General features: G+C 31.7%; 1 pseudogene; it reads right to left on the reverse strand.

Moving 5' to 3' along the window:
* Positions 1–5,662: 5,662 nt before the first annotated feature.
* LOC124918315 lies at positions 5,663–25,275 on the reverse strand (annotated as a pseudogene).

Consider the following 25,275-nt stretch of genomic DNA (forward strand, 5'->3'; position numbering starts at 1 on the left):
CTATGGAATCAAGGATTCCATCCTTAATAAGTCTTTCAACTCGATTTTTCGAAATATGACCTAAACGTTTGTGTCATAATAAACTTGAATTATTTAATTTTCGCTTAGTACCTCTTGTTTGCACATTTAGGGTTTCATGATATGAAGTTAAAGTGTCAAACATGTATAAATTGTCATTCAACATAAAAGTACCAAAACCAACTAAATTTGAATTCAAAGACAATGTAACTTCATTGTTTCCAAACAAACAATAATAACCGAATTTGTCCAAATAAGAAATAGAAACCAAATTCCGTCTAAATGACAGTATAATAAAAGTGTCTTTTAATTCAAGAAAATGCCAAGTACTTAACAAGAATTTAAAATTGCCAACTGCTTCCACTTCGACCGATTTCCCATTTCCAAAGTAAATGCGTCTTTCAACATCAATTGGGCTTTGGTGGCTTAGGCAACCCTGCATTGAAACACTGATGTTAGTAGTTGAACCAAACTCTAACCACCAAGTGTTTCAAGGCACTGAAGCTAGATTAACTTCAGAACAAACCAAAGTAAGAACAATACCTTTCTTCACACACCAATTGTGATAGCTGGCACAATCCTTCTTTTCATGTCCAGTCTTCTTGCAAAAGAAGCAAGATTTCTCCATAGGACGAGCCTAAGGAGCTGGGACTGGAGGCTTAGCAGTCTCAATCTTCACGGCCTTAACTTTCTTTTATTGCCGCCGACATATTTCGAGGTTCCAATCATATGTACCTCCTCAGTCCTTTTGTGCTTCATTCTTTCTTCCTCTTCAACACAGTGAGAAATGAGTTCATTAAGAGTCAATTTCTCCTTTTGACAGTTATAACTAACTTTGAACTGATCGTATTGAGCAGGAAGTGAGAGCAGGACCAATAGGATTAACATGTCTTCTGAAAGGTCTAACTTGAGTGCTCTTAGTTTTGAAGCGACATTGGACATATTAAGGATGTACTCCCTTATGTTCCCCTTCCCGAGATACCTCATGGTAATGAGTAACTTAAGAAAAATACTCATTTCCGCCTTATCGCTTTTAGTAAAGCGTTTTTCTATCTCGATGAGAAATTCTTCAGCCTTAGTGATATCATCAGATATCGTACCCCGGAATATTTCTGGAATGCTTTTTTTCTTTATGATCATCAGACTTAAACGATTAGACCTTTCTCAAACATCTGCCTTTGATCAGTAGTGCTTACATCCGTAAGAGGAGCGGGTTGGTCTATTCTTAATGCTAAGTCCAGATCCATACAACCCAAATGAATCAAAATGGATTCTTTCCAGTTCTTAAAGTTGTCCCCCGATAAAATGGGGACTGGATAGTTAGCAAATATCAAAGAACCAGATCCTGAAGTTAACAAAAATTATAAACACTCACATTATTACAAATATTTAAATAATAAACAAATTATGGTTAACCCCCATCGCAAGATACTAAACACAGCATTAAAACCAAATCTTTGGATAATAATTTTAATTGTAAGCGGTACTCTTGTTGTAATCATAAAATCTTGACAATAAATTGTAAAACTAATAAATTTATCTTTAGATAAAAGTATAATCCACATGAAAACTTTATAACTGTCACAGATTTATCACCACGAGTATGTTTATATTTCTGCCAAGTATTGATCAACCTTTGGGTTAATCAATAAACGCATGAAAAAAAATATACAACCATTCTTAAGAATTTAAATAAAACGATTACGAAATAGAGATCACTTTGGTGACATCTGAAGATGAAATTATTTTATTTAAATGGAATAAATATTAGATTATTAATATTATTATCTAATTTAATAAAACAGATTCTAATAATTCACTTTTAGCCGTTAATATTATTTAATATAATATAAATTCTTTATTAATGATGATAAAAAAAATAAATATTATATTATTTATCTTGTAGTTTAATAGTAATGATAATAAAAATAAAATAATATATTTTATTTATTATTAATTAAAAAAAAAATAAATAAATAAATAAACTAATCCAGATTCAAATACGATCATTATAAAAATTATCGATTCATAAATAGGATAGCTCTGATACCAACTGATAGAATGTTTATCATTATCCTAATCATGAATATAGACTATAATTATAACGCAACGGAAGCGTACCTGAAGATGATCCCATTGTAGATCCGGATTGATCTGTTCTTGAAAGGAACAGCTAGGTCTTCCAAGACTAAGTATTATCCGTTCTCCTCTAATATTGATGGGGGAAATCAAAGGACAAGAAAATGAAGGAGAGTTGAGAGAGAGAAGGCGTGAGAGTTCTTCTTTGAATCTCCCTCTCCTGTTTCTTAAATAATACTTGTCTCAGGGACCTAACCCTAGTTGAAGCCCATATATTGTTAAAGCCCACAATATAAGAAGGCCCACCATATTATTAATACTTGTTTTGTCACGTCACCAAATAAACAAATACTAAACGAGTATCTACAATTATTCATTTTATAATCATTAAGTCCATGACTTTAATCTAATAATATGTTCTACATATATATATTTAAATCCAAAATCCAACAGCAAATCCAGGTGAAAATTGAAATTTCAACTTGACAATTCAAAAACAAGTCTTCGGTGATTTTGGCTTTGTATATAGGTCAAGATGGGAGGAATTCTGTCGTTTCCTTATTAGTGAAGATGAGTGTTTTAGCTTCTGACCACACTTATGCGGTCGTTCAATAAATGAGTCGATCTATTACTACTCTAGTAATTGTAAGTTTATCTTGTTAATTAAGTTTCATGTTTGTCTTGAGTGATGGACAAAAGCTGATATTTTTTTAATTACATTAGGACAAAAGCTGATATTTTTTTTAATTACATTAGGTTTAGGAACTGAGATTGTCATCCTTTTGATTAGTGGAGGAAAATAAAAATCATATCTATTGATTTTTAGCGAAGATCTTTTCTTCATTTACCTTCTTCCATCCACTATTATCAACTCGGGATATTGTATTATAGTAAGGAGTATCTTTATTTTCATTTTAGAATTCTTATGTAATGAATTCCCCCACTTCTGTGAATAAATTCATCTGATTTCAGGTGAAGAAGAAGCAATTCTTTTAGAATTTTGTGACCATTGTACAGTTTGTACTCTTTGGTGCTGTTGGTCCTTTGATTTTCATCGCAATCATTTCATTGATAAGTTAGCCACATTTAGTTATTAGTTTTGTCTTTCATATTGTGTATATTGTTTCAATATGTGGTCCATGGCTATGATTTTCTTGAAGAAAATGAACATAGGTCCTTTGAATTCAGGAGATTATATTGGTACATTCTTTTCTTCGTCTCATTTACCTATTTTCCTCCCTGTTGTTAGAACCTATTTAAAAGGGTATCATTCTTCTTAATTCATTTTGCACGTTGCAGGTACGTAACATTGATTTGACTATTGTCAAAGCACAAGAATATCTCTGAAAATGTTCAACTTCTTTGAGTAGGTTCTTAATCAAGATGAGACTCCATTCTTGTACAGTCTTTTGTTTGGAGAATGGGTTGTGAATTGATGCCACATCTGTCGTACTTTTCAATGTGATTTAGAACTTTATCTAACGCACATTGACTCGAGTATCCTTTTTCAATTTGCATCTAATTTCTTATGCTTGTTTCTTGCACTACACTGGGTTGTCGTAAACACTTTTCTTGCTCTCTTTCGCTCACACAGCAGATTACATACTCCTTTATGGATATGTAAATTCATTACATATTATTCGATCAACTAAAATACTTTTAATCTCATTTCTTCCTCAAAAGTCAAGAGAATCTCTAACTCCACAATTTGTATTGACTTAACAAATACTCCAGCCTAAACATGATACTTAGACTCGTTAGTTTAAGCATGTTCAGTTAACTTTTTGTTGTAGTTAATAAGGAATGCTCCTAATTCTATGAACCAAGGCGAGGGAAGAAGATCAATGTGTTGAGTGCATCATCTCCATAAATACTAATCCATCTAAAAAACAAAAGTATAATAACTTATATATTATTTTCCTTACTTTGTCGTACATTTTAAGAATATTGTGAATTAGAGTAGTATTTATTGTGACATATTCAATCAATGACCCATGTGGACTATGTATTTGATAAGTATCAAATAATTTTATTATGATGTCGTTTTTTATGGTCATTGTGGTCTGAATGAGAAGAAGAGAAAATAATATATAAATTATTTTAAAATATTTATATGATAATCAAATATAATTTTTAATAATTTAAATATAATTAATAATAAAAACTAAAATAAAATGAATATTAAAATAATAAATAAAATAATTTATATAAATACAAGGGTAAAATAGTCTTTTATTCTTTTTCTTATTCCACCAACCAAACACAAAATTATGAAACATATATAATTTATTCCTCTCTTGTATTTTCAACCAAACAATATATAACCTATATAATTTATACATCTTAATACTCTATATAACTTATACCCCTTACAACTTATATTAATATAATTAATACTGCGTACCGTACCAAATAATGCCATGTATATATTTTGTTTTGAAAAAAAAGAAGTAAGAGAGAATAAATTGTTTTATTTTTTAATGTATTATATTGTGTCACATTAACCTCTCATTTCCTTCTAAATCATTTTTCATATATTTGAAATATATTTATGTACATATACATCATTATTGATTTAGACACTATAATGTTATTTAGTAATATATATATATATATAATTATATATATATATATATATATTTTTTATGTTCTCATCAATCACAAAATATTAAAATTAGGGTAATCACAATTAGTTAATTAAATAAACTTAAATTTGGTTATACTAGTACGTTCATTATACTCAATTAAGATTTTACATCCAACCCATATATTCAAAAATATATGTCCAATAATTTGTCATGCTTTAAATTAATTAAATAAATAAAAAACATAAATACAACAACAATTTCATATTAAATAAATGCGTACAAATTAAATTGATATATGAGTAGAAAAACAAAAATGTGTTTAAAAAGGTTTAAACATTAATTAATATATTTCTTACTGAATTTGAAGCCTAGGTTAAAAGAAAAACCAATAAACAAGTGAAGAGGAAAACTTCTGATGACCGGACATTTATGCGACCATTTCCATATCTTCAAATGAGGGCGACACATATTTAAATTAGGGCGGTAAATGAGTCTAGCCGAACTCTAGTCAACTCCAGCTCGACTCGAACTCGAATGAGTTTATAAATTTGAATTAGAGCTCGATTATTTACCTGCAAGTTCGGCTCGACTCGAAAGCTTGAACTAAAATTAAATTTGTAAGTTCGCTCAAATTTTCGTACATATTCAATATTCAAAACATGATATTTTAAAATGAAAATATGAACCATCGTAACTATTCAAAATTTCAAAAAACATGATATATAAAAGAATTCATTTTCTTCTTTGTCGTCAAATAATTCGTTTCTCATTGTAAATGGTTGGACAAGTAAACAAATGCCAATTTGAAGGAAAAACAATTGGAGCAAGTCAATATTGAATCATCAATGACAAATAACAACCTACATAATATATCGATAAGGCATAGTAAAATTTTTAAGTGGAGTCTATTGAGATAAACTAGTTGATACTAGACAAAAAAAAACTATTAACGGAATCATTAAACACCTATAATGTCTTTAAGCCCTATCACAATAAATACGTCTCGCAAGCTGAATGACTTTAGGTATAATAGTCACATGTTTGGTGTGGATAGCGCATAAATTAATGTCTTCAAATAGACCGACTAGATAAGCCTCGACTGCCTTCTAGAGAGCAGCTACGACGGAGCTCTGAAATCTCGGATCTATTTTGAAATCTTGTGCAATCTCACGAACAAGTCTTTGGAATGTGAGTTTACAGATCAAAAGTTTCGTACACTTTTAGTACTTACAGATCTCTCTTAAAGCAACCGTTCCTGGTCTAAACTTATGAGGTTTCTTCACACCTCCGGTTAGAGATGGCAACGGGTACCCTACCCGCCGGGTAGTTAAGTACCCATCCTCGAACCCAATTTTCAAATTACTACCCAACCCCGACCCCAATCCCGACGGGTATTTCTATTTATATCCACATCCCTGATTTGTCGGATACCTAATCCCCGACGGGTACCCCATTACCCGATATTAAATATTAAAAAAAATATATTTTAATTAACTAAAATTATATAAATTAAATATAATATGTTACTACAAAATATAATTAACCTAAAACTATTAATAAATATTATATTCTTAAACAATAAACATAAAAACATCCACACTATATAATATAAATTCATCTATGCTACATAATATAAATTCATTCATATTACAAAAATACAAATAAACTTAAAAGAGATAGAACATAATTCTTAATTAAACACAAAAACTTCAAAAAAACATGAAATTAGTTTTCTCACAAAAAACATCATTCTTGAATACATTTCTTCAACACATGTAAATTATAACCTACAAAATCAATACAAAAAATCAACATTAACAAATACAAAAAATAGAATTAAGATTAAAGTATTTAACTAATAACATACTTCAAATCTTCAATAAAAAAAATAAATAATTGAACTATTATTCCCTAAATATAGTTTAACATAGTATTTTAAAAAATTCTTTTATTTTGAACTAATATATTGAACTAAATATAAGGAACTTTTAATATTCCTTAAAAAACTCTTTAACCCTTTTTTTTGTCTTATAAAAAATAATTTTATTTATTGTATTCCTTTATAAAATTATATATTATTTCATTAAAAATATTTAATAATATTAATATTCTATTATAATTTACAACATGTGGAAAATTCATCTAACAAAATTACAAAATAAAGATTAAAAATTAAGTTAATAAATAAATATAAGATTGTAAAAGTTAAAAAACAGGAATAACTTTATTAATTAAAAACATTACTTACTTGCATAGTTATGTAATTTATGTGGTAGAGTTTGAAAAATATAACATTTTTTTTTGTTATTGAAGACTTTGAGCAAAAACTAGAAGAAGGTTAAAAAGATAGAAGTTGAAGACTTGAACTCTTGAAATAAAGTTGAATGAAGATTGGAGATACTATGAGAGAGAAGCACTTATTACAAATGAATAAATCTATATATATATATATATATATATATATATATATATATAATGATGCTTAATTATTTTGTTTTAGGGTGAACATCACGCGCTCACCTAAATGAATGGGCAGAAATATAAGATTTCGGGCTTTAAGAGAAAGAAACGGGTAGAAATATAGGATCTTGCTCCCACCTTTTAACCTAACCATTAACATATTCTTTCTCCGCGACCTTTCAAATCCATTATTATTTACAAAAAGAGATCGAGCAAGCTCGGCTATGGCAGATGCTGAAGTAATCTCCGTTCTATTACAACCATGTGAGTTCTAATCATTTCCTCAACTTCTGTTTCTTCAATGAAGTTTATAATGTTTTGCATTTTCTTTTGACCCATGGATGAGCCAGAGATGATGATCTTGATGATCGATTGTTAAGCGATATCCCTGAACACCACCTGTTTTACCTGACGATTGCGACTCTTCATCATTGGTCATCGATGAAAGGGAAAGGAACGTCTCTGCGATGTGGCTTCTTCGTCGGTCATCAATGAAATGGAAAGGAACGTCTGCGATGTGGCTTCTTCGTCGGTCACTGATTTTCCTTTAGATCTGATCGATTGTTAAACAATATCCCCGAACACCCGCCTGTTTTACCTGACGATTGCGACTCTTCATCATCGGTCATCGATGAAAGGGAAAGGAACGTCTCTGCGATGTGGCTTCTTCGTCGGTCATCGATGAAATGGAAAGGAACGTCTGCGATGTGGCTTCTTCGTCGGTCACTGATTTTTCTTTCGATCTGATCGATTGTTTAACGATATCCCCGAACACCGCTTGTTTTACCTGACGATTGCGACTCTTCATCATCGGTCATCGATTAAAGGGAAAGGAACATCTCTGCGATGTGGCTTCTTCGTCGGTCACTGATTTTCCTTTTGATCTGATCGATTGTTAAACGATATCCCCGAACACCGCTTGTTTTACCTGACGATTGCGACTCTTCATCATTGATCATCGATGAAAGGGAAAGGAACGTCTCTACGTTGTGGCTTCTTCGTCGGTCATCTATTTGTGTATATGAAATTTGTGTTTTTATTATTTTACCATTTTTGTTGTAGTTATACGGTCGTTGGAAGGTCCTTCTTTTCCTTAATTTCTGTTTCTTCAATGAAGTTTATAATGTTTTGCATTTTCTTTTGCCCCATGGATGAGCGGAGATGATGATCTTGATGATCGATTGTTAAACGATATCCCCGAACACCGCCTGTTTTACCTGACGATTGCGACTCTTCATCATCGGTCATCGATGAAAGGGAAAGGAACGTCTCTGCGATGTGGCTTCTTCGTCGGTCATCGATGAAATGGAAAGGAACGTCTGCGATGTGGCTTCTTCGTCGGTCACTGATTTTCCTTTCAATCTGATCGATTGTTAAACGATATCCTCGAACACCGCCTGTTTTACCTGGCGATTACGACTCTTCATCATCGGTCATCGATGAAAGGGAAAGGAACGTCTCTGCGATGTGGCTTCTTCGTCGGTCATCGATGAAATGGAAAGGAACGTCTACGATGTGGCTTCTTTGTCGGTCACTGATTTTCCTTTCGATTTGATCGATTGTTAAACGATATCCCCGAACACCGCTTGTTTTACCTGATGATTGCGACTCTTCATCATCGGTCATCGATGAAAGGGAAAGGAACGTCTCTGTGATGTGGCTTCTTCCGGTCATCTATTTGTGTATATGAAATTTGTGTTTTTATTATTTTACCATTTTTGTTGCAGTTATACGGTCGTTGGAAGGTCCTTCTTTTCCCCAGCCTTGGTCCCCAGGGGACACTCCAAGATGGTCTAGAGTATTGGCTAGGGTTCTTACAAAGCCTTCGTCCTACTCAGATGGGGCTATCGCTTAATATCGGTTTGTAGTCTATCTACATGTCTTCAATTCTTTTTACATCTATAAGCTGTGCAGAAATTCTAGGTTAATTCAACATATAATTTTGATTTTGTAGATATGTCTGCAAGAGCATTTTTTGATCCCATTCCAGTGACAGATTTTATTCAAAAAAATTTCCATATTAGAGATCTACTTAGGCCTTTATATGACCAAGACCGCATCAAGGTAATTTATAGCTTTCTTTTACATTTGATAAGAAATGTATGATTAGGTGTCAAACTGACCTGAACCGAAACTTACATTTGATGATCTAACTTGATGTTTATTTCCAGGTTAAGAAGGCCTTGCGAGGTGTTAATGTGCAACTGACACATCTTGAGAATGTAAGGCGAAGAAAAATAACTAATATAACTCAACAACCCATTAGCCAATTGATGTAAGCTATTTTTTCACGCTTCAAAGGATGTCCAGTATCATTTTAAGTTTGAATCTTTTTTTTCTTTCTTACTTTTCCAAATTCACGCTTCAAAGGGTGTAATTGGAAATGCATCTAGCTGTTATGATAAGACATGGTATTGAATTTTGATATTTAGTACCAAATTCATTTATAGATCTACATGAATCTACATATTTTTGATCTCTATATCATGGATGTGGCTTCTTCGTCAGGTAAAACACTTGTATCTATGATCTTCATATGCTTTTTTTCTTTTTTTTCTTTTTTTCTCTCTGTGAAAAATAGAGAACAAAAGAATGGTTCTTTAATCGATCGATCATTATTCCATTATTATTGACATTCAACATTCTTCTTCTTCTCCCCCGGAGGTTTTCTTGTTTTCTGGCATCAGCTTTCGAACAGATAATGAGCCTTTCAAGGTGTTCCTCCATCAATGAATGTAATTCCCACAATTCCTATGTTAATCTGAGTTTTGGTATTGACACTGAAAATGTAATGAATGAAGGCTGCAATGGAAAAATTCACCAAGAATATAGTGAATATGATGAAAGATGAAGAGCTCTATGAGTCACATGGGGCCTATAATTCTGTCGCAGGTTCCTCCTTTGAGATAAAGATTAATTATAAATTCCTTTCAATTGGGATCTAGGCACTGTAGCTGATTTGAAAAGAGTCTAATGCCAAATAAAAAATGAATATGGTCTCATGGAATATGAAATTGGGGCGCCTGGTGTAGAATACACGAAATGGGCAACAAAGATGGCGGTGGGGCTAGAGACTGGCGTGCCTTGGGTAATGTACAAGCAAGATGATGCACCTGATCCTGTTGTAAGTTTCTTATCTTAAATGCTCTTATTTTTCCTCCCTGTTGAATCTGTCTTTGTCTAATAATGTGCAGATTAACACTTGCAATGGATTTTATTGTGACTATTTCTCACCAAATAAAGCTTATAAACCCAAGATATGGACCTAAGCTTGGACTGGCTGCAATGTGCAAGCAAGATGATGTACCTGATCCTATTGTAAGTTTCTTGTCTTAAATGCTCTTATTTTTCCTCCCTATTGAATCTGTCTTTGTCTAATAATGTGCAGATTAACACTTGCAATTGATTTTATTGTGACTATTTCTCACCAAATAAAGCTTATAAATCCAAGATATGGACCGAAGCTTGGACTGGCTGTAATGTGCAAGCAAGATGATGTACCTGATCCTGTTGTAAGTTTCTTGTCTTAAATGCTCTTATTTTTCCTCCCTGTTGAATATGTCTTTGTCTAATAATGTGCAGATTAACACTTGCAATGGATTTTATTGTGACTATTTCTCACCAAATAAAGCTTATAAACCCAAGATATGGACCGAAGCTTGGACTGGCTGTAATGTGCAAGCAAGATGATGCACTTGATCCTGTTGTAAGTTTCTTGTCTTAAATGGTCTTATTTTTCCTCCCTGTTGAATCTGTCTTTGTCTAATAATGTGCAGATTAACACTTGCAATGGATTTTATTGTGACTATTTCTCACCAAATAAAGCTTATAAACCCAAGATATGGACCAAAGCTTGGACTGACTGGTAATTAATTAGGGACTTTGCAGAGTTCTTCTCTTAAGATTTTTGGTTTTTCATTTATGATTTTTTATTAACTATTTGCGAATTCATTCGCAGGTTCACCGAATTTGGAGGTGCAGTCCCATACAGACCCGCAGAAGATTTGGCATTCTCGGTGGCAAGATTTATCCTTTCATTAACTATTACATGGTAATTTTTTACTAAATTACCAGAAATTGTGTTGTTGTTTCTTTAGTATAAATTCTACAAAATCCACTAATAATAACACCATGTTTTTTCTTTTTTTGGTATTCTCTCCAGGTAGTGGACAAATTCCAACTTCTTCCTGAATTTCTAAAGGTACAGTCTTTCACTATTTTTTTGTTTTACTAGAACTTGAAGTGACTTACAGTCGTAATGGGTATGATATTTCAAGTAATGGGTATGATATTAGATTAAAAGATTTTCTTATTTGTGCGAAAGCAATATGCTGTCTTTGTTGGAGGTGATTACCATGGCATCGTTTCTTAACATTTAGTTTACATTAGTTAATAAAACTTGATACATTTTGGATTGTGAATGCTCTTGTGACTTGATGTTACCACTATAGGGAGGACAATGACCTACAAATTTTATCACCTTTTACATGCTTTTGTAATTGCCTGAAAATTGGAGAATGATTAAATGGGTTATGATTCCTATTAATTTTCCCAATGTGAGAGAATGAGAAGAAAATAGGAAGGGTAGGGAAAGAGAATTGATACTGTACATTATTCACTATTTAATGAAGTCTATTGTGATTGTAAAATATTTCCCATGGCCGGATGAAATAAATGTGACAATGATTATGCATATGTTTGTTTGAATTTTAAGGGGAGAGGTTTGGTGAAGCAGCACTTGGATTCATATAACTACTTTATCAAGATTGAATAAAAAAGATCATTCGTGCAAAATGAGAAGATTGTGTCAAAAGTAGATCCTAATGTCTGTCTTAGGTAAGATTAGTATATATTCTTATGACATGGATTTAAGTCAATTCTTCTTACTTGACCTCATGGTTGAGATTTGATGCAATCTCATGGTCTCATGTTCAAGACTTGGTAAAGAAGACTATTTAAGCAAATACACACATTTGTAATTTGTTTTTAAGTGCAGATTTGTGATTCATCATAGACCTTAACAATTGAAAAAGTGTCCTTGTAATGTATCCTAACTTCTTATTGGTCCTTTCTCTGTATAGGTACAAAGATATCTGGATTGGTGAACCTATTTTAAACGTCGATGGAGTGACAACTAAGCTTAGTTCACAAAATTGTCGACTTTCTAATATGACGTAAGTTTAGGGTTTTACCTGATGAAATAAATGTGACAATGATTATGCATATGTTTGTTTGGATTTTGAGGGGAGAGGTTTGGTGAAGCAGCACTTGGATTCATATAACTACTTTGTCAAGATTGAATAAAAAAGATCATTCGTGCAAATGAGAAGATTGTGTCAAAAGTAGATCCTAATGTCTGTCTTAGGTAAGATTAGTATATATTTTTATGACATGAATTTAAGTCAATTCTTCTTACTTGGCCTCATGGTTGAGATTTGATGCAATCTCATGGTCTCATGTTTAAGACTTGGTAAAGAAAACGATTTAAGTAAATACACACATTTGTAATTCGTTTTTAAGTGCAGATTTGTGATTCATCATAGACCTTAACAATTGAAAAAGTGTTATGGTAATGTATCCTAACTTCTTATTGGTCCTTTCTCTGTATAGGTACAAAGATATATGGATTGGTGAACCTATTTTAAACGTCGATGGAGTGACAACTAAGCTTAGTCCACCAAATTGTCGACTTTCTAATATGACGTAAGTTTACCTTATTATTAAGTTGTGATAACTGTTCATATGTTATTCTTATTGTTACCATGCTTTATGGAATGGATCAGTATGTTTGTCTAGCTCCATTTCAATCCTCCTTTACCAGTTGCTGGAGGGTTTTCTATCGATGAAGTATTTTTGATTGTGTTTATATGTATACTTTGTTTGATTTACTAGAAATATTGTATATTAATCAACACTCTCTTAAACAAATTTCAATTCGGTTCACTGAAGTTTTTTTTCCAAAGCAGCTTCATTATTTGTTTGAATGAAAGTGTATCCTGATTGTGTTTATTGGGAAAATATTATGATTTATAATTCAGGTTTTATAAGAATATATATATATATATATGTTTTATAGGTGAATATTTATTGTACAGATTTAAGAATTTTGAACTTCATTTCATTTAAGTTCCTGCATAAGAGAGAAGGATCAAGTTGTTGACCTCCATTGGAATGCAATTTGTGATTTTGTAGGTTTCTTTTCATCATTCTTAAATTATGTCATGAAATATATCAAACCTATTTAATATAAAAACAAAAACATAGTATTGATTTAATAAAAAATAAAATATTGTAATTTAGTAAATTACATTATAAATTATAATTACTCTTTTATCATTTAACAGGAAAGGTTTATAATTTTTATTTATATATAAATTTATAATTTATTATATATATATTTATATAATAGACTTATGTCAACTTAATCACATTAAAGATTTATAACTCTTAAAAAATAAAAATATAGTAATTTAGTAAATTATATTATAAATTATAATTACTCTTTTATCATTTAATTAAAGATTTGTAACTTTCATTATTAATAAATTTATATTATCAACCTCATTTATAACTCTCATATACATATTTCCTTATGGGTTTTATAAACTTCTTCATTCTTAAACTTGGTATTGTTAAAAGATTGGATATTGAACTCATAAAAATAATTTTGAGACAGGTGTGAATGGACACTCTCGATTACAGGTAAGTTTATATCATTTTTTTTGTTATTGTCATATTTTGGTTAAATTTTTATTTTCTTTGAATGTGTACATTTTTTTTCTTTAGTTTATAATGACCATATATTTATACAATTTTTTTTAGGTCCAATAATTGAATACCAACAAATTCTTTTTAGGTCCAGCATTTGAAGACATGTTTACCAAATAAGTGGACTTCTCTATTAGATGTTTGTTTGTCTGGTTAGTGATATTAGTATACATTATTAACTATTATTATAATATAGGATATCTTAAATTATACTAGAGTTATACATTTATTTTTTGTACGAATGTTTGTTTAATATTGTGTTGACTTAAATTTTTATTTTGCTTTCAAAGTTTAAATTAAATCAAGTCTTTTGGTTTGTATTATGTTAGATAAAATTAGATCGGTTAAATAAAACTTAACAAAAACAAATTTCTTGTGCAGGAACAGCTAAAGAAGTCAACCGGTCAAGTTACTCAACCGGTCAAGCAACCCAACCGAACAAAAACCTGACCGAATAAGAATATAAGACCGGTCAAATCAGAAGGCCAAAACCGTTGAATATTCGGTCAATCTGAAGTTATGGAAAAACCGGAAGTCATCCGGTTAACATAAACAACTGACCAGTACAAATAGATACTTCGAGTATCTGTTGAGGATGATACCGAAGGGACAGACTTTAGTATTGCCATACTCAGAGGCTACAGAAGATCGTCCGACAAGATCTTTCCACTCCAGGATAAATTAGAGGCGCAATCCTCCAGGTGCAGGCATCTGTCCAACCGACAATTGCCATACTAAGTAAAAGACAAACTTAGCCGGTTTGACCTATATACTAGAAGTCTAGACCGTCAGGTCTGAAACCTAGACCGCCAGGTCTGAATCACTGAACCTCTGCTCAACCAATCAGATTCAAGGAAGTGAAATGTGACCGTTGGCACATTTCACCTATAAAAAGAAGGAGCTGAAGAGGAGTAAAAGTAGTTCCAAGAGTTTTTCAACAACCCAAGTTCTGATCTTTTTTTTTTTTTTTGGGAAAAACGACTTAGCGTCATTTCATTAAAAATTCCCAAAAACGGGAAAAAAACCACGAGTTTAAGAGATCATTCTAGACAGGCCTAGAATGATTTTGAAGTCGTAACATTCTGAATAAAAGCTAAAAAGCTAAAAACGTAAATGAATTATTTGTTTACAATGCTTTCAATTCTAGTGAGTTTAAAAAACGGTAAATTCCAGTTCCTGCAGATATTCCAGTTCTGCTCCGTGCTTGGAATTCTTCTCCACGTTCCCGCGAGGGCGCTGCAATTCGATACAATATCTTTCCATAACTCGTCAATGCTCCTGCGGGTTCTGTCATATACCCTTGCATTCCGTTCTTGCCAAATGTTATACACCACTACTCCAAAGCCACACTTGAACACACTTGTTGCAAATGTATTTCCCTTGGCTTTGAGTAGTGCTGCTTCTTTGATTTCATTCCATTCGCTCGGGAAACTGGTCAGCTCCAGGCTTTTATAGAATCTGTCCCAAAGCTCTGAAGCAATACATCAGCTCCCGAATAGGTGATCTATGGTTTCTTCATTTCCTATGCATAGAAGACAGCTCGCGTCCGGGATGCTCATATACTTACTGATACGATCACGAGTGTTGAGTTTTTCCCAGAAGGCGAGCCATAGAATGAACTGGTGTCGAGGGATAATCTTCGTTGACCATACAAGAGGAGCTCATTCTACTTTCTGCGCTTTTTCCCGGATTACCTCCCATATTTTCTTCAATACCAGCTTCCCATTGTCCTCAGCTTTCCATTCATGAATATCCGGTCTGTCGTGTAGTTGTATGTTACTTATATGATCAAGTATCCTCTTTCCTTCTGGAATTCTTCTCAAGAGCAAGTTCCAATTCCCGTCTTTGATGTCTCTGATTTTCGCTTTTGTGCAGTCCCTTCTGATACGAATATTTTGAAACTCCTCCTTGTCGATGATAGGCTAGTTTTCAAACCAAGGGTCATGCCAGAATAGAGTGCCTTTCCCGTCCCCTAGTCAGATGTCATAAAGATCTGCAATATCGTTTCTTAGTTTAAGAATCTTTTTTAGAGACCAGCTCATACCTTCGTGAATTTTGCAGGTTCAGATGCTGGTTTCGTGTTTCATAAACCTCGTATGCACCCATTTGATCCATAGTGACTCCTGATTGCGCTCCAAAGCCCACAGATGCTTGAAGGTTAGAGCCTTGTTCCACTCGATACAGTTCTTCAAGTCGATGCCTCCCTCGTCCTTCGGTTTGCAGAGAGCGGTCCATTTGACTTTCTTTCCTCCTCTTCCACTACTACCCCAGATAAAGTTTCTCATCAGCGTGTCGAGTTCCTTCATTACCTTCTTCGGAATGACCATTTGCTGCGCCCAATAGCCAACTTTGCCCATAACCACGGTTTTGATAAGTTCGATCCTCCCTGCATAATAAAGTTTTTTTGCTGCCCAACCAGATATCGTGTTTTTTACCTTTTCAATCAGCGACTTGCAGTGTGAGATCTCGATCTGCTTCGCAGTTAACGGAATTCATAAGTACCTTATGGGAAAGATGCATTCCTTGATGCCCATGATGTTGAAGATGTCCTACTTTGTTTCGTCATTCACGCCTCCATAAAATGCCACATTTTTGCTTTCATTAATAGTTAAACCTGTTACCTCAGAAAAGAACGTTAGTGCACCCCTAATAGTTTTAATGGAATCAACGTCTGCGTGCGATAGAATGAACAAATCGTCAGCAAAGCATAAATGTGTTACCTCCTCTACCTCACAGAATGGGTGAAAGATGTATGGACGATTCTTTCGGAACATCGCGAAGATGCTCTCAAAGATCGCCATGATAGCTACGAAAAGGTAAGAAGAGAGGGGGTCCCCTTGCCTTACCCTGTTTTCACCCTTGAAATAGCCTCTGTGGACTCCATTGACGCTAACAACAAAGCAGGATGATGAAACGCATTGCATAATCCAATCGATAAAAATCATAGGAAAAGCAGAAACAACCAGAAAGTCTCGAATGGCTTCCCATCTAACAGAGTCGAAAGCTTTCTTGATATCTATTTTGAAAGCCACTCTCGGGGATATTTTCTTTTTCCCGTAGCCTTTTAATAGGCTCTGCATGAGAAGAATATTATGAGAGATTGTCCTACCGGGGATGAATGCAGATTGATTAAGATTTATTATTTTTTTCCTATTACATTTTTAAAACGTTTAGAAATGATTTTTGAAATTATTTTATAAATCACATTGCAACATGAAATTGGTCTGAAATCTTGTACTTTCTCAGGTACCGCAGTTTTGGGGATCAAGGTTAGGACCGCTGTATTCCATTGATTTAACATCTTCATATTTTTGAAAAACTCCAAAACCCTATCAGTAACATCTTTACCCACAACCGACCAATTATCTTTGAAGAACTGTGCTTTAAACCCATCAGGACCCGGGCTTTTATTCCCATCAATACTAAACAGAGCTTCTTTAACCTCAACCTTCGTGACCACCCTTATCAACTCGCGACTATCTTCTGCAGAGATTTTCCTATCAATAATTTGATACAAGGTATTCAGGTGACTTTGATGCTTCTTACGGTTATCAGCTTTAGAAACAAGTTACAAGCGGCTACAAGTTCTAAAAGTTTCAACAACCGAAGTTACAAATTGTGTTTTATCTCTCTAAGATTTAGAGCTTAAGTGTCTATTTGAAGTGTGATTACAATTTCGGTTAAAATTGTAAGGGTGTTATCGAGCAGAAAATAAGTCTCGATCGGATTGTGTTTGTGTATTCCTTAGTGAATATCTTTCTCGCGGTTTCGAGAGGAAGGGGTGACGTAGGAGTTTCATCTCCGAACATCCATAAAAACCTGTCTTGTTCTTTACTTTCTGCCGATTTTACATTCTAACCGATCTGTACTAACCTATCCATACCGTTCTAACCGACTCAACATCACTTAAACCGACCTACTGAATCCCAAAACCGACCCATCAAACTCCAAACCTATCTTATTCAAATCCGGTTCTATTCATCCTGTGTGTGTGCTGCTTCAACCTGAAACAAACCACTTCCGCACTTGAACTAGGTTCAAGGGTTTGTGACAGTTTGTGTAGTATTGAAACTCCAATGTTAATCTCTAACCGGATTAAACACCAACCGTTGAGTGAAAGCGCTAACCGGTCAGACCCCGGTTCCCCAGCCGCGACCTATATCCTAACATATTGTATTATTATTATTTACAGTTTTAATCAATCATTATTTTTTCTCACATCATGTATATATTTCATAATTAATTTTATATAAATATATTTTTCCTTACATAATTTTTCCACAATTATTTATATATTATTTGTTTATTATTTATTTTTATACAATTTACTTATATTATGAAACAATTAATAATAATTAATTTATTTTTTCTATTTTTTTCTCTAATTATATATATATATATTATATTTTCTCTTCATATAAATATATTCTCTTTTATTAAATTAAATGTTTTATAAAAATTTTGTTTATATTTTTCCCGTACAATCGTAGGGTTTCATACTTGTTATGTTAAACATGATGTGTGTAGGAAATGATGTTAAGTCGTAATGCTAAGAGTAATGATAAAATAATTAATATATTTATTTAATGATAGTTAGTAGTTACAAATTGTGACTTGAAATTTGATAAGTCACTTAAATTTTATTAATATATATATATTAATATTAATATATTCGGGTATTGAGTTTGGGTTTCTAACACTTCCCATCCCTGAACCCGATCAGGTACTATTTTTCACTCCCATTCTCGACCTCGACCCCGATTTAAAATACCCAAACCCAATCATCGGGTATCCACGGGTATTGGGTATACGGGTACCCATTGCCATCCCTACCTCCGGTAGATGGAGAAGATTTTCTAGCCGCCTTCGTTGCCAATTACTTCCTCAGTGCATTGCCTCAAGTCGATTTTCTAGCGAGGTCTATTCCGTGCACGACATTTGAATAAATGAGAGATAATATGAAAATAAATGAAGCAATATTGTGAATAAATAGTTTAAGTGCGAGAGAATATGAAGATCATATATCATTACTTTTTAAATAACTCAAATTATAATAAAAAACCGTGAAAAAAATATTACGGTAAAAATGTGATAACATTTTTAATTTTATTTTTAACCGTTTTAAGTTTATGGGCGGGTCAACCCACAATCCGACTTAAATATCAATTTACTCTCACATTGCAGAACGATCTCTAAAACAATTGATATAGTTTGATTCCTCAAATCAATTAGTTTGACCTCTAGAGTCCACTACTTCCCCATACTACGAGTGAAAGGAAAAATATAAATACTACCATTAAAGTAGCCTAGACGAGACTTACTATATCCATATGAATTATGTCCCATATCTCTATAAATATGACGGAATTCTTCCATTATTGCTAACTAATAATAATGAAATCTAAAACGCATAGTCAAAAGAGAATGGTTCAAAACTATTGATGAACCACCGTGTTCATAATATTTGGTGTTGAATTTAAAATATAAAATGTTATTAACCTAGTTGGTTAAAGGGTTATACTTATTTTGTTATGTTGCAAGTTCGAACCATACCTATAACATTTTTAATTTTATTTTAACTATTTAAGTTTATGGGCGGGTCAACCCACAATCCGACCCAAGTATCCATTTACTCTCACATATATTTCCAAATTAACCACAGCTCTCGACCCGGTAATCCGGACACTTATTTTTAAACATCATTATATATATACATTAGTTAGTTAAAAATTTGAACTTATATTGTTAAAATGTCCCATGTTCATCAAATTTGGTGTTGAATTTAAAATATAAAGTGTTATTAACCTAGTTGGTTAAAGGGTTGTACTTGTTTTATTAGGTTGCAAGTTTGAACCATACCTATAGTAATTTTATTTTTAACCGTTTTAAGTTTATGAGCGGGTCAATCCACAATCCGACCCAAGTATCCATTTACTCTCACATATATATCCAAATTAACCACAACTCTCGACTCGGCAATTCGAACACTTTAAAAATTAAGCATCATTATATATATATATATAGATTAGTTAGTTAAAAAGTTGAAATTATATTGTTAAAATTTCACGCGTTCATCAAATTTTGTGTTGAATTTAAAATATAAAGTGTTATTAGCCTAGTTGGTTAAAGGGTTGTACTTGTTTTGTTAGGTTGCAAGTTCGAACCATACCTATAGCATTTTTAATTTTATTTTTAACCGTTTTAAGTTTATGGGCGAGTCAACTCACAATCCGACCCAAATATATATTTAGTCTCACATATATATCCAAATTAACCACAACTCTCGACCCGATAAATTCGGACACTTATTATTAATCATCATTATATATATATATATTAGTTAGTTAAAAAATTGAACTTATATTGTTAAAATATTCCGTGTTCATCAAATTTGATGTTGAATTTAAAATATAAAGTGTTATTAACCTAGTTGGTTAAAGTGTTTTGTTAGGTTACAAGTTCGAACCATACCAATAGCATTTTTAATTTTATTTTTAACCGTTTTAAGTTTATGGGCGGATCAACCCACAATCCGACCCAAGTATATATTACTGTCATATATATATATCTAAATTAACCACAACTCTCGACCCCGGACACTTTAAAAATTAAGCATCATTATATATATATATATATAGATAGATAACTCTAAGTTATAATAAAAATTGAAATCAAAACTATCCCTTATGTTTTATTGGCATCATTCCTATTGAGATTATAACCTAACTCATTTACATGACTATAAGTTAAACAAATGAAAATTATGTTTTGTTTATAAATCAGATTATAACATATATATTTAAAATTAATTTTATATATATGTTGTAAACAAGTAAATATATCAAAGTGGGACAACTATAATCTTTTGTTTAAATAGACTAATTATGAGCTTGTTTGATTTTGAGTTTTTATTTTATTTTATTTGGATTTTTGATAAAATATTTGTTTAATTTAATTAAATTTTGTTTTTTTTAAAGTTTAATAACTATTCTCCTTTATAAATAGATGAGACAGAAAGAGGAAAGAAAATATTAAATTTAAAAATAATTTGGATGTGAGTTAAACGAGTAAATTCCAATATTAATTCAGCATATGCACTAAATATAAAATTAACCCTTCAACTTTACTCCCACGACAAATATTCTCATTAAACTTATACTAATGTCAACTAAATTTTGAATATATTTTTATAAAACTCGTTTCTTTCACCATAACAGATGACAGTGAATTTAAAAAATATTTTTTTACTAGGGTCTAATGATAGTAAATTAAAAAATTAAATTATTTTAGAAAGATACTTAAAATAAAATTATTGTGCCAGAGACTAAATATTTCATGTAAAAATAGTTATTATTTTCAATAGTTTTCTAATTTATTTATTTTTTAAATTAAAATAATTAGATATATAAAAACAGCTTAATTGTTAATTTAAATTTAGATCATTTTGACTAAATAAGGTTAGAATTTTAAACTTTATCACATAGATCGAACTATCACAAATTTAATATTTTGAAGATTTGTTACAAATGAAAAAAAATGTCTATACTCTTATTTGGAAGAATCATTTTATTTTTTTTAAATTAATTTTTCTAAATAAAATAATATTTATTAGAGTATTGCACGCATTTTTTTTAAGTAATGATACGTGTAAATAAATTAGGGAATTTTTGTAAGGGATATGTTATTTCATGTGTATATTGAAATCTAATGAAAGAGTGAATTTTCAAATTTTCGTTCAACTAAAAATAATGATACATTATTCCTTACAAAAAAATCCATACAAACATACAAAAATTGACGACATATTATTAGTCTTTTAGATTGAATATTTTATTTTATTTTTAAATATATGAATTTTAAACCGCCGAATCTGATCTGGGTGGTTACATGTGTCGTGTGTGAGGAAATGTTTGAAGAAATTTAAAAGAGATATAGTTAATATTTATTTTTTAAAAGAAAAAAAAGCTCACTTAGACGTATATACTTGTACAACCAGCTCACTTAAACGTATTTACTAATAAAAGAACATTTAAACTTACGTGCTATCAAAAATTGGCTCATTTAACCTCTTTTAGTAAATCATGGTTAATTTTTATTTTTTAATTTATATATTTATTAATTAAATATTAATATATTTTCTCTCTCATTTTTCTTCATTAATTACATTAATTTATTTAATTCTAAATTTTTTATTATTTATATATTAATTTCTCTTTTTTTTATTTCATCTTATTTTTTTTATCCGTTCTTATTTTTCACCATTATTAAATTTTCAAAAATTTAACAACTTATTTATAAATTTTTATGAATTACTGTAATATTGAACATTATTTTGTCTAATATTTGATTATTAGACTTTTGTTTGTTCGATGAATGAGTTATTATTATTATTATTATCAAATTTTTGATTATTAATTAATTTATTTTTGTGTTGAAGAATTTTTATTGTTGAAAAGATAAGTTATTGTTATATCAGACCAAACAATTTTAAATAATTAATAATTAAAGTTAATATAAGAAAAAAAAACATAAAAAAGAAGAACAAATTTAAAGTTAAAATAAATAATTAATGATGAAGGTTCATGTATATAAATGTTCATATATATATATATATAATAATATTAAAATAATCAATAATAAATAATAAAAATTTTATGAAAAAAATAAAAATAAATAATTTATTAATAAAAAATAAGGAGAGAGAAATTATATTAATATTTAATTAATAAATATATAAATTAAAAAATAAAATTTAACTATGGTTTACTAAAAAGACTAAGTGAGCCAAGTTTTGATAGTATATAAGTTTAAATGACCTTTTATTAGTACATAAGTCTAAGTGAGCTAGTTGTACAAGTACATACATCTAAGTGAGCTTTTTTCTTTTCAAAAATCTTTAAAATAATCTACACAATTCAAAACTACATAATTGAATTGAAGTGCCTTCAAAATGTGTTATGTGTGGATAGAGTTCAAAATGTTTTTTAAAAGAGAAAGAATTTATATTTTTCTTTAAAAAATATGACATTGATTTAAAAAAAAATATACTAAATTAAAGTTAGAAGGTTAATTGTCACTTCAAGATAAAACTATAAATGACTCAAACTATAATAATTGGAATCTATATATATATTTTTTATATAACTCAATTCCAAATATTTTATAAATGTCTAAAATATAACATAATTCTTAATTTAATTTGAACTTATATAACTTAATTTTTTTTAGGCCTTGTTCGGACTGGGTTTTATAAAACCTTGAGGAAAAAAAGAAAATGATTGTTGATGATTTTGAGAAAGTAATGATCTTAAGCGGTGAGAATTTCCTTAAGTTTCTGTTCAAGTTGTAATTGATCACTTAAGTTGGGGAGGTTTCTTAAGTATCTGTTGGAGTTGCAATTGACTTAAGATGAAAATCTTTTGAGATCCTAAGCTGCAGGAGAATAAAGTGTTTTAGCCATATGTTAAGCGTTATATTTACTCATTTAAGCTAACTCTGTGGGGATCTTTTGATCAATTCATTTTCATAAAATGCCCCTAGTGTCGATACAGGGTTTGGTTTTTGAAAATATTTAGGACCGGGCTCATACAAGCTACCTACGTATCCCATAGCTAGGGGAATTCAGGTCCAACATAATTCCATGCACTTGGTTTGTGAAAAATATTTGTTTGTGTGTGTGAATCTTTTGAAATTTTTTTGAGATCCTAAGTTAAAGAGAAAAATACTTTAACTTTGGGCGTTATATTTTCTCAAGTGGGACTCTATGGGGATCTAGTACTCATTTTTATAAAAATACCCCTAGTGTTGATATAGGGGTTTGGTTTTTGAAAATGTTTAGGACCGGGCTCATACAAGCTGCCTACGTATCCTATAGTTAGGAGAATTCATGTCCAACGTAGTTCCAATGCAATTGTTTGTGAAAAATGTTTGTTTGAATTCTTGTGAAAATGTTGAGATCCTAAGTCGAAGAGAAAAATACTTTATCTTTGGGCGTTATATTTTCTCAAGTGGGACTCTATGAGGATCTTGTGGTCATTTTTATTTTAATAAAAATGCCCCTAGTGTTGACTAGGAATTTTTAGTTTGGGAGTCAACTCAGAGTGTGATTAACTCTCCTTTTGATGTATATGCAATGAATGTATGCGATGTGATATGAAATGTATATAAATTTCTTTCAATAATTGATAGTGGTCACCGCACCCTAGATGGGCTACCTATGTACTCTCGAGAGAGATCAAGTCTGACGTAGTTCAAAAATTGTGAGTTACGAACTTTGGTTTATGTAATGAATGCATGTAATGTGAAATATCTATCAACTTCTTTCGAAAATTGATAGTGGTGACCGCACCCTAGATGGGTTGCCTACATACTCTTGAGAGAGATCAGGTCTCACGTAGTTCACAACTTGTGAGTTATGAACTTTGATTGTATAGAATTCAACACGCATGCTTTAAACGAAGTATCTTTTGAGCATGTCAACATTGAAGGGCGTTGAGAGTTCTTCTCCATCCAAAGTGGTAAATCTCGTGGCGCCACCTGAAAAGACCTTCTTGACGAGGTAAGGTCCTTCCCATGGTGTTTGGAATTTTCCTCTAGGGTCTAGTATTCGTAAGTTCTTCTTTAAGACTAGATCGCCTTCCTAAATGTTCCCAGGTTTCACTTTTTTGTTGAAAGCTCTAGTTATTCTTCTATAGTATGCTTGCGTGTGACATAACACGTCTAACCTCTTGTCTTCCATAAGAGCTAGCTGATTGTACCAATCTTCCTCCACTACTTGTGTCTCGAGTAGAACTCTTAGAGTAGTGACTTCAATTTCGATAGGTTGCACTGCATCCATTCTGTAGACCAATGCAAATGACGTTTTTCCTGTTGATGTTCGAATGGTCGTTCTATATCCTCATAGGGCGTATGGAAGCTTCTCGTGCCAATCCTTGTACGTCTGATTCATCTTCTTGATGATGGTGATGATGTTCTTGTTGGCTGCTTCTACTGCGCCGTTCGTTTGAGGACGATAAGGTGATGACTTGTGGTGTTCAATCCTGCATTCATCTAGTACTTTGAGTACTTCTCCTCGGAAGTGTCCCCCATTGTCTAAGATCAAGGCTTGAGGAACTCTGTAGCGTGCAATGATGTTGTTGCGTATGAACTTGGCAGCATGTGATGACTTGAGCCCCTTGATGGTTAAGCTTTGACCCACTTTGTGAAATAGTTGATAGCCACAAGGATGAACTCGTGTCCGTTCGAAGCGTGAGGATAGATTTTGCCAATGATATATATTCCCCATGTCGAGAATGGCCACGGTGAGGTCATGTTGTACAGTAGAGATGCTATGGTGTACTTCAAGTTCGCGTAAACTTGACAT

This window comes from Impatiens glandulifera, unplaced genomic scaffold (genome assembly GCF_907164915.1).
Source record: "Impatiens glandulifera unplaced genomic scaffold, dImpGla2.1, whole genome shotgun sequence".
In the NCBI taxonomy this organism is placed as follows: Eukaryota; Viridiplantae; Streptophyta; class Magnoliopsida; order Ericales; family Balsaminaceae; genus Impatiens; species Impatiens glandulifera.